Genomic DNA, 12,239 nt, shown 5'->3' on the forward strand with positions numbered 1-12,239 from the left:
CATTTGAAACATCCAATTGATGTAATTTTAGCTTTGTAATAGATGCAAATGTTTCCTCATAGTTATGTCTATATGTTTGTGTATACCCCTAAGCCACCAAACGTACTTTGTATCTCTCTATCGTGCCTTCCAATTTGATAAAAGCTAATATTTTGTGTTTATTATATTTACTTTATATCTGTGTAAATTTGAATAAATATAATAATGCCCTTGGTAGATTCTGTTCTATAGAATATTAATTATTTGAATTGATTGTGAAAGACTATAGATACATAAAATACTATTCTCAATTATTCTTAGTCAAATATTAATATAATATTAATGTATTGAGATTAACATATAGGTTAATTGATGACTTAATCTCACAAATCATGGATATGAGATATTAAGTTAACACATGGGGTATATATTAGAGAATATGTATTGAATTGACCTATCATGAAAATGTTTAACAAATTGTTATATGAGTGCCATAAACATTCTCATAGCGACTATTAATATTAACATTTCTTTGATCTGAATTCATTATAATTCCTTACATAAGGAGTTGTATACTTTAGTATCGATAAATGTCATCTATTGTTAGTTAGAGCCCTAGAGCCAATCATTTGATGATTGTATTATGGACTTGTTGTATCATATTCTTATATAAATAAAGACATTTGTTTTTTGTTATTATACTTACTTGTATTGGTGCCAAATAAACTAAGTATAATAGCGTCCTTGAGTGGAAGGTTCTCATCTATATCAATCGGTTAGTTGAACCGATAGTGAGATGATATAGGGAACACTACTCTTAATCATTCCTATTCGAGTGTTAACATTCAGGGACAATGTTAATGCAATAAGACTAGCATGTAGGTCAACTCGATGACTTGATCTCACAAGTCATGGATATAGAGATATCAAGTTGACACATGGGTATGCATTGGAGAATGTATACTGAATGACCCGCCATGAGAAAGTATCATGGATCGTTATATGAGTGTCATATACTTTCTCATGTGGTTATTAGTATGACTACTAATCCTTAGACCTGAAGTCACCATGGTTCCCTACATAAGGAGTTATGTACTTTGGTTTCGTTAAACGTCACCCGTAACTGGGTGGACTATAAAGACGATTACTGGGTATGTAACGAATTATGCAGAGGGATGTGAGTGATGTAGATGGGATCTATCCCTCCTATATGACGGGAGCGACATCGATATTCTTGATAGAGTGAGACCACGAAGTGCATGGCCATGCTCAAATGAGTCAATATGAGATATTGAACTCATTTGATTTAGTGAGTCTACTTGGAGTTCAAGATTTAGATTGATTAGAGGATGACACGGTCTATGCCTCACATTGATCAATCTAGATGTCTTGGATAGAAGGACACTTGTTATATATTGTGAGGAGTCATAATTAGTAGTCACAAGGTGATGTTGGATCTCAACATTCTTGTAACTTGGGTAGTAATGATCTATTGCTAGATACCGCTCATTACTTATGCTCCTAAATGGGTTTAGGAGCATTGTCAACGTTACAAGAACCTATAGGGTCACACACTAAGGACAATTAGATGGAGATTATGTTCATATAATGAACCAAGAGGATTAGATTCATTTGATGAATCAAATTGGATTAAGAGTAATCCTAATTGGGCTAATTGAGTTGGACTTAAGTTGATTCATGTGTTCAATGAGTCTAATTTAGATTATGACTCATTGAATTAATTTAATTAAATGAATTAGATTCATTATATTAAATTGGCTTGAATTAAATGGTTGGATTAGATCAACCATGAGAGAGATTAAGTCAAGTTTGACTTGACTTGAGAGGAAGAGGAAGAGTCAAGTTTGACTTGACTTTATGCCACATCATTTGTGACTTGGCATTAAGTGGCCAATGATGATGTGCCACATCATCATGTTTAGCACATGTGTGTGTCACCTAATGGGGGTTACAAATTCCCTTTCAATTTAATGTGGCCCTCCACATTTAATGAAAAAAAAGGAGTTACACTCCATGAAGGTGGCCGGCCACATTTGATTGTGAATGGAATTCATTTTCATTCAAGGCTCATTCACATCATCTTCTTCCTAGAGCTCTCTCTTCTTGCTCTCCCTCTTCTCTCTTGGTCGAACACCCTAGGTGCTAGCACACCTTTGTTTGGTCCTCTCCACCTAATTTTGTTCGTGTGGATACTTCTAGAGGGTTGTCTACTTTGACAATCTTGAGATCCGGCAAACCGTTGGACTAGCGGGATAGCGAAGGGCATCGCATCGAGGGTAACGCTCTTATCTAGTGTAGATCTAGACTTTAGAAACTCGTACTCGTATTTTTGTTTTTATTTTTCTTCGCACGGATCCGGTGGCGGGGGTTTCGGGGTTTCCGCGACGCGAAAAAGTGGTTTTCGCGGCCCAAAAAACCCAACATCTATAACACAGTCGATTATAAAGTTGTTCACGGGGTATGCAATAAGTTATGCAAAGGGATGTGAGTGATGTAGATGAAATTTGTCCCATCCATATAATGGAAGTGATGCCTATGAGTCTCTTGATTAAGTAGGATTACTAAAATGCATGACCATGCTCGAATAAGTAGTATGAGATATTAAGCTTATTTAGTTAAGTCCACTTGGTGATCAAGAAACACATATATTGATGAGAGGATGACACAATCTATAACTCGTAAATTAATCTAGATTTCATGTACAAAAGAACTAAGTTATATAATAAAATAATAATAGATAGGTTATGTTGAATCTACGATATTATTGTCACTTGAGTAGTTATTATGTATTGCTAGATGTCACTATTGTTTGTGTCTTTAAAATGAGATTTTAGAGTCATTGCCAACATTATGAGAATCTATTAGGTCACACACAGAGCATATTGATTTTGGAGTTTGATTTACTTTAGTATGACTAAAATAAACTAGTCTAAGTTTTAAGTCTGAAATTTGTTTTGAATCTTAAACTTGTTGAATTAGTAGTTTAATCTAATATGCGCATGAGATTTTCCTAACAAGTTCAAACCAAATGAAGCCCACGTTTTCATATCCATGTTATAAGTTTATGGATATGCATGAAAAAGGGGAAAAGGTCATATAAGATCGTGTAAGATCATGTCAACCCTAAAAGTCAGGTTTTGATCTCAACTTAAATAATAGCTAGCACTACGGTGTGGGAGGAAGAAACTTCAATTGTGCTTATGAGATGGGCGACAAAGCGGCTGTGCTCGTGTGGATACCATAGAGGCGCGAACGTGTTGATCGTGATGAGTTCAACTTTATTCTCCAGATTCACAAAGGTTCCGTGTATCAAAAGGGAATATTTTGCATAAATGTTTAATTAGAATTCGCATTGATCATTGGTGGGTTCTATTTTCATGTTTAATTTTTCTTCAGAACCTAACACTACCTTCTTCCCTTTGGGCAGGTTTACTATTTCCCATGTGGCATTATCATTCAATACTTTTATTTCTTCAAAAGAATTTTTTCAGGCATCGTATATATTTGTAAGAATCTCCACATGATCAAGTTGAGAGGCAGATGCCCTATGATTGTTAGACAATCAATCATAAAATACTTACCTTTCAATTGGATGTTGAGTACGTGTCCTTGTCCCTTTCCTCATAGCAATGGGAACATCTAGATCATATATAGGAACATTTCCTTGTAGATTTTGTCATGGATCCGTCATCGGTTTTTTGATGATTGGACCTGTTGAATAACTTGGGGCCTCCTTGAGTAAAGAATTCGTTCATTTTGTTGATGTAAAGGCTCTAAAGGTTCTCCCCATTGACTAATTTTAGTTATTGCATGATGTGATGATGAAAGTGGGGGAGTCCTAATGAGTAAGGGTGACACAGATAAAGAGATTGAAGGATCTCAATAATTCGCTTCCCATGAATTCTCCTTATGAAGAGAATTATTGGAATAAAAGGACTCATCTTCCAAGAATGAAACATCATATGACAGATTTTTTTTTGTGATAGGATTATCACGCTTGTATCCTTTATGAGTAGCCAATGAAGATACATTTGAGGGTTTTTGGGTCAAGTTTTCCATGTGTAGGACTGTTGTCATATACAAATATGGGACACCCAAATACTTTTGGCGGGAGAGAGTTAAAATTATGGATATGAGGGAATTCTTTTCCGAGATAATTGATTAGTATGTCGAATTTAAGGACTTTTGATGGAAGCCTATTGATGAGATGAAGTAGTTGTCGTTTAGATAGTCCCTAAAGTGGAATTTAAGGACTTTTGATGGAAGCCTATTGATGAGATGAAAGTAGCTGTCGTTTAGATGGAGGGGCGAAAAATTGGCAAGCATGAGAGATCTTATCAGTTCTAATTGATAATTTTTTCATTTCGCAATCTCATTCTATTAAGGTGTAGATGGATATGATCTTTTATGAAAAATGTCAATTTTGAAGAAGGTAACCCCTAAGGTTGTAAGCAAAGTTTTCTTTCCCATTATTTCTCCGGAGTATGTGGATGTTACATTGAAATAAATTTTCTATCATTTTATGAAATTATGAAAACACATACTCAACATCAGACTTATGGTTAAGAAGATAAACTCAAAAAGCATGAGTATTGATCATCTATGAATGTGATGAACTGATAAATCCTCTACCCTAGCTGCCTCCCAAATATCAACTATGCACCAGGTGAAATGCTTTAGAAGATTGGTAATTGCACATTGAATAATTTTTTCTAGTTTGCTTAGCAAGATACACGACTCACAGTGAAAAAAAGATGGATCATTATTAAGGAATACTTCTGGATACAAGTGCTTCAAATATTGAAAACTTAGATGTCCTAAATGTCTATGCCATAAGAGTACTTTCAAATTTATTGAACTGAGTAACTCATGACTTTGGTTACAGGGAAGAACTAGTGAGATAGTAGAGGCCTCATTTTTCAGCATTATCAATCATCTTCCCTGAAGACAAATCCTAAAATACACAATGATCTTAAAGAAGTGTTACTTTATGGTCTTGATCCTCAGTGATTTTGCTAACAAATAAGAGACTGCATTTTAAACTTGTGAACCTGCAAGACAAATTACAATTGAAGTCCTTGAACAAGAACATCTTTAATCCCCGTCACTAATTGTATTTCTATTTGTTATTGAAATTTTCACTTCTGTGCATATTTTATAATTTGAAAAAGATATGCATTGTCCCTTCATGTGGTCATCTTTATCATTTCTTTGTGATAACAAGGTTGATGAGATATTACCTTGTTGGGTGATTGCAGCTTTAGGAGTGGAGTCTAAAATTTTAAAATTTTGGTTTTTGTGGAATATGAACTTCAAAATTTCTATTTGTTCAGAGTAAAAGATGTTGGAGTCCTCTTCTTTAGCTCACGCATTTCAGTTATGTGAGTTGATGGTTTGCCTTTCCTTTGATTTTAGCTTCCCATCTTGTGGTTTTCCATGAATGTCTTAACAAGTCTCTTTGTGTGATTTTGTCACGCCCCGAGGATAAGGTTGTTCGACGAAAATCGGACAGTACCTCCTCTATAGCAGTGACAAATGAATCATGTATATATTACCCCAAGGCTACTCACAAGCCAACAACAGCCCACACGGCTGGATATAAAACACAATCACATTATAATAATTACAAGAAGTCACAAAACTAAACTCCATACAAAGGATACATATACACGAAACAAATTCAAAGCCAATAATGCGAATGGAAGCAATAACAGAAGAAGTCGCTCGAGAGGACATGAGACTGATGGACAGGATCTTTAGGCGACTCCATAAATCCTTTACCTGCTACCTGGCGAAAGAATACCAGTTTAAGGGGTGGTGAGTGCTAAGACTCAACGGGTAATAGACAGATAGTGCATGAACATAATAAAGAACTTGAGATACAAAGGTATACAGTCTCGTAGGGAAAATAGCAGATACTACAGTGATATCATAATAAATGTCCATACCTGAAACCATATCCTAGGCTAGTAATAGAATGTTAGGAGTAGTAAAGATCTGCTATAGTACTGCTCATAACTACAAGGATAACATGTAAGGTATATACATACTACTAACAAGTAAGCCAGTGTCTAAGCACATGCAACAGGTATATAACTCAACATATGTAAGCATATCACATTGATATAATAGAACAACTGCATAAGTAAGCAATCAACAACGTCTGCAGGTATAATAATAACAGTGTATGCACGGATGGTCACCCCGTCCACCCTCTACACCATGACCCTTGTATGGTCGAGAGGCCGGATCGATGATAACTATACTCACTCAAAGGGCCGCCACTACATCTTACCTCAATCCAGAACTACAACCGTTCGATGAAGAAACCAGAGGTTATTGCGATGAAGAGGAAACCACTCAAAGCTCGAGGAAAATCCAAAATGCTGCTGTTGTCGGAACCAAGGATGGAGCTACAAGAGCTGATCCAACAACTACACACATTCCAAACCAGTCCAAAATTAACAACTAAGTGTAGATCAATCACAAATAAATATGATCAGCTTTAGTTTGTACCTAATCTAACAGTACCTAGCTCTTCCGGCGATGGCTCACGGCGATCAACGAGTCCACTGAGTTGAGATTCAGGCGATGCTTGATCTAACCGTTGGCAGAGACCATAGCCACCCATTGTCAAGATCTAGCTACGTCTAGTCGTATTTGGCTGTGGTGGAGATCGGGAATAGGGTTTGCCATCGACGAGATCCGGAGAAGAAAGGAGGTGGCGACCTCCTTGTGTCAGCAACAACAGTTGCTCTCGGCAACAAATGTGTGGAAGAGTGATGACTCAAGAAGGACGACGATAGTCGGACGAACTCGATCAATAGTGAAGGGAAGCTCGGTCGGTGATTTGCAGTGGTTGCGGCCTAGCAGCGTCTGGCCGTGGTGGTGGCTTGGCACAAGGTAAGGCGACATCGGAGCAGTGGCGACTGGGATCAAGTGAGATCGGAAGAGGAAGCCCACGGAGGCGATGAGGAGAAGAGGTGTCCGCGAGATCGGGGAGGAAAGAATCGGGAGCAAATATGACCTAGGTTTTCCAATTAAACCTTATGTAAATAGAATTAATCAACTCCCACTTAAGGGGTATTCCAAACAGGTTTTTTCCTAGCTCAATCGATTCATCCCTTTAAAACGTGTCATACGACCTCCGTTTAAATCCCAAAATTTTTTAAAAAGTTTCCAGAAAATCCAATAATGTTATTGCTCTAATCACCCTTATTATTTAATTATCGGATCTTACAGATTTGGCTTCTCACAATGCTCACACCATAGTTGATTTTCCCTCTGTTCATGGAATTGTGGTGCTGCCAATGCAGATCCTTACGGTTGTTCTTCTACAACATTGAGAGTGGAAGACTTCAACATAACTTTCTTCTCGTTGAACTTTAGAAAATACTACACGGAGTGTAGGAAGAAGTTTGACTCCTAGAATGCGACCCCATACTTCATCCAAGTCTTTGTTGAGGCTTTGAAGAAAGTCAAATATCCGATCTTTTTCAAGGACCTTGTCCTTTTTTATTCCTCGAATCACCAAAACAATGGACCGAAACCATTCTATCAAATTTGACCCATTCACTTTATGTTGGATAATCTCTAGAGAATGATTCATATCCGAAGTTACGACGATGGTTCCTAGGAACTTTGATTAATCCTTAGTTAACTCTTGTTGTGATCTCGAGTTTGCTTTGATACCATGGAATCAAAAAAGAATTATGAAGAAATCTACATGTATTTCATTGAAAAATGATACAAATATATATACAACTCTGTGATTCTTGTCGTGCCTTTGGAAAATATCCCTATAATTAAGCTAAAGAATTAGAACTATATCCTTATAATTAAGCCAAAGAATTAGAACTAATTTATATCATAACTAATTTGAAGGATTATGATTTTTATTCTTTATTTCAGTGATCCTTATCATCTCTTTTTAACACAGATACCTGCAAGTGGATTTGCTCGAGTTGCACGGTGTTGAAGCCACACTGTTGTGGCACTTTGTCCTTTGCCATCTTGCTGCCTCCTTTCCTAAGATTAGCCTTTTCCATAGCAACTCTTGTAAACATCGATTGTGCCACCTCCGCTGGCTTCTTTACTCTAGGAAGAGAGCCATAGTGACAAGGATGAGCAAGCTATAGGTGGCAGCGACGGGGCTGAGCTGTGGCAAGCATAATGGTAAAAAGTTGTGGGAAAGGTGTGAAGCAACTAGACATAATTGAAGTTGAGGATATGCTGTGGTGAGCACTTTTGCCCAGCTATCGTCATAACCAGGGTACAGTTCATACACATCCCCACCTTCACCTTCATTGACATCTTCTGTTTTGCTCTGGGAAGGGGTTCATAGGAAGACAAACGTGGCCATGGTTGATGATGAGCATGAGAATACCCCAAAAGATTATTTACGAGTGGAGATTATTGGAGTTCAATCAAAGTCCCACGTTGGAAAGATTTGATAAAGATCATGGGTTTAAAGGATGTAGGATATCTCCATTGGCATGAGACCTTTTGGGGAGAGCCCAAGAGCAAAGCCGACTAGGCCTAAAGTGGACAATTTCATGTCATTGTGGAGATATGTGGACATCCTTTGGGCACAATAAATGGTATCAGAGCTATGGTCCAGACTAGATGCTATGTAGGGTGACCTTGAACAAAGTTGAGGGTGGACCCGAAGTAGGTCAAAGTGATCGGATGCTTGCGAGGAGGCCCGAAGTAAGTCAGAGTGACTAAATGCTCGCGAAGAGACTCGAAGTAGGTCAGGATGATCGGATACTCGCGGGGAGGCCCCGAGCAGGTCAGGATGATTGGATGCTTGCGGGGAGGCCTGGAGCAGGTCAGGGTGACCGAATACTAGAGTAATTATGGTCCTTCGTTTGAGGGGAGGATTGTTGAGGTTCAATCAAAGTCCCACATTGGAAAACTTTGGTAAAGATCATGAGTTTAAAAGGATGTAGGATATCTCCATTGGCATGAGGCCTTTTGGGGAGAGCCCAAGAGCAAAGCCATGAGGATCTAGGCCCAAAGTGGACAATATTATGTCATTGTGGAGATATGTGGACATCCTTTGGGTACAACAAATGGTATCAGAGCCATGATCCATGTTAGTAATTAGCCCTAAGAGTCAATCATGAGATGATTAGGTCTTTTGGGTTACTCATTGAGTTAGACTCAAATGAACCCACAAATTGGATTGAGTCCAATCCGTATTAGACACATTGGATTAATGGGTTAGACTTATTGAGTTATTGGATTAATGGTTAATCCAATATAATAATCCAATCCATTAAGAGGAATACAAAGAGACAAAAAATCCTTAGTATTCATTGGATGAATATAAATAGGTTTTTGAAATAAATTTTTCATTAGTTGAGAAAGAGATGAAATGTGACTCTTAATCTTCCCTCTCCTTCCTCCTTCCTCCTTGGGCGAATTTTGCTCTTGGCCGAACATCCATGAGTGGCTAGCACCATGAAGGTGGTTCTTCTCCGAAGGCTTCGTTCGTGTGATGAACGAAGGATGTGTTCGTGTGGATACCGTAGAGGCGCGGATGCTTGATTGCGCTAAAATCTGCATCCAAAGAAAAGTTGCTGTTAGGATTGCGAAGGGCACGCAACAAAGGTATACCTCTCATGTAAACTTAGTATATGATTGTTTTCTCTTTCGTATGGATCTTCTGGAGAGGATCTAGTTAAATTTTCCGTTGCAGTTAAGCGTGTTTAGCGCACTAGATCCCTATAGTCCAGACCAGATGCCATGTGGAGCGGCCTTGAACGAAGTTGAGGGTGGGTCTGGAGTAGGCCAGAGTAACCAGATGCTTGCGAGGAGGCCCGGAGTAAGTCAGGATGACTAAATGCTCGCGGGGAGGATCGAAAGAGGTCAGGGTGACCGGATGTTCGCAGGGAACCCAGAGTAGGTTAAGGTGACCAGATGCTTGCGGAGAGGTCCGAAGCAGGTCAGGATGATCGGATACTCGTGGGGAGGCCCAGAGTAGGTCAGGATGACTGGATGCTTGCGGGGAGGCCTGGAGCAGGTCAGGGTGACTGGATACTCACGGGGAGGCCAAGAGCAGGTCAGGATGACTAGATGCTTGCGGGGAGGCCTGGAGTAGGTTAGGATAACCGGATACTTGCGGGGAGGCGAGTAGATCAGGGTGACCGAGTGCAGATGCTTGTGGGGAGGCCTAGAGTAGGTCAGGGTGACCAGATGCTCGCGGATAGGCCCGAAGTAGGTCAAGATTGACCGGATTCAGCTGTTTACGGGCAGGCCCGGAACAGGTCAGGATAACCGGATGCTTGCAGGGAGGCCCGGAGCAGGTCAGGATAATCAGATGCTCGTGGGGAGGCGAGTAGGTCAAGGTGATTGAATGCTCGCAGGGAGGCCCGAAGCAGGTCAAGGTGACCAGATGCTCGTGGGGAGGCCTGGAGTAGATCAAGGTGACCGGGTGCGGATGCTTGCGGGGAGACCCAGAGCAAGTCAGGGTGACCAAATGCTTGCGGGGAGGCCCGGATCATGAGAGTAATTGTGATCCTTCGTTTGAGGGGAGGATTGTTGGGGTTCAATCAAAGTCCCACATTGAAAGATTTGGTAAAGATCATGAGTTTAAAAGGATGTAGGATATTTCCATTGGCATGAGGTCTTTTAGAGAGAGGCCAAAAGCAAAGCCATGAGGGTTTATCCCAAAGTGGATAATATCAAGTCATTGTGGAGATATGTGGACATCCTTTGGGCACAACAAAATCAATTTTTGCGCAAAGAAGGAGGCAATAGAGATGATTAGGAATGAGCTAAGGGTGGTGGCAGTGAGCAAAGGGGAGATATCATGACAGAGAAAAGGTGGGAGTGGGAGAAGAGAGATGTAATTAGAGTGACAACAAATTTTAATTTACAAAGGCTTTTGAATATGTTTTATGCAGAGGTCAATATGTTTGGTGGATACCATATCATCTTTTTATTTGTAACTGAATGGTCAGTTGGTTAATGCTGATTTTAGCACAAAATGTAGTACTATGTGTTAGATTAAGATAAAAATGAAAGGATGGGCTAGATTTAAGAAAGTCCCTAAAAGTTGTGCTACATCAATGTATTAACTTCATTTTTAATGGGTTCTTTCAAGGTTTTTGTTTTTATGGAGAGACATTGTATTTATACATCAATGGTTGTCTCTGAATACTCCATAATGCAAATAAAACAGGTTTGAAGCTGTTCCATTAGTTTCTATTAAATCATCTTGGTCAAAAAAATGTTCATCTTCCTTCATCTATGACTTTCTTTGCCAACTAATTTTACTAGGCATTTCAAGTCTTATATTTTGTCTGTTTACCTACTTTGGTTTTATATTGTGAAGACATGGTCTCACCAACGTTAATTTTTGTTTCGATTCGTTTGAAGAGTTATCATCAGGTTGTTTTGCAATATGCATTGCAGGATTACAAGTATATTTGACATGGATTTAAATTCACAGCTTAATACAGCCCACTTTGATCATCGGCATCTGTGTATAATAGCTACAAGTATTTTCAAATGGAGATCGAGTTAATGCCAAGATTACAATTTTTTAAAAGAAAAAATATGAAGTTACATAGATGCAAAATAATCAAGCAAGATATTGTTGGTATGTGAAATTCAACCGTGAATAATGCATCTGATATTGATTTCTCACATACTTTGTACAGCATGTCTGTTTAATTTAATTTTCTTTACATCTAGTTTTATGTATGTTTTCCTGGTTCAACGTGCTCTTAAAGCAAATTGTAAATGTACGATCAATGTCTGAGAACATTGGGTTAAAAGAACGTGCTGTATCAATATTGAGTTGTAAGCTGATATCTATTTTTATATATATATGCAGTTTTCTAATTAGATATTTTGCTTTATATCTCTTTGTTTATTCTTGTAATTGTCGTGTTTAACACTTGGACTTGTGCCGGGTCTAAAATTGGCCATTTGTCTCTTTGGTTACGGGATTTTTCAAACGTCGCTAATGGCCTCTCTCTTTATTACAAACGTGCGAGGGGCATTTTTGCAAGGTATAGATCACAAACACTTGAAAGAATGAAGACGACTCTTGCCAGAATTCGCATGAAGACCCCAGTTGCTTATTGTTGTCTAGAGGTCTTAAGTTAATAGGCAGCTTGTTCCAATCGCAAACCATCTTGGTAGTATAGACGCAGCCCAATAAAAAAATACGATCATTAAAAGCATTAAAAGGAGTTGCAAAAAACAGTTGCCATAAAAGTATTAAT

At 38.7% G+C, this 12,239-nt stretch overlaps 1 protein-coding gene across 1 annotated transcript in view; it reads left to right on the plus strand.

Moving 5' to 3' along the window:
* The window catches only part of LOC122048229 (BEACH domain-containing protein B-like), a 29,861-nt gene extending 18,416 nt beyond the window's left edge, over window positions 1-11,445 (plus strand). Inside the window, exon 15 of the mRNA XM_042609823.1 lies at window positions 11,422-11,445. The gene's annotated coding sequence lies outside the window, so the exon portion shown is untranslated. The remainder of the gene's footprint in view (window positions 1-11,421) is intronic.
* The last annotated feature ends 794 nt before the right edge of the window (window positions 11,446-12,239 follow it).

Source organism: Zingiber officinale, chromosome 2B (assembly GCF_018446385.1).
Source record: "Zingiber officinale cultivar Zhangliang chromosome 2B, Zo_v1.1, whole genome shotgun sequence".
NCBI lineage: Eukaryota > Viridiplantae > Streptophyta > Magnoliopsida > Zingiberales > Zingiberaceae > Zingiber > Zingiber officinale.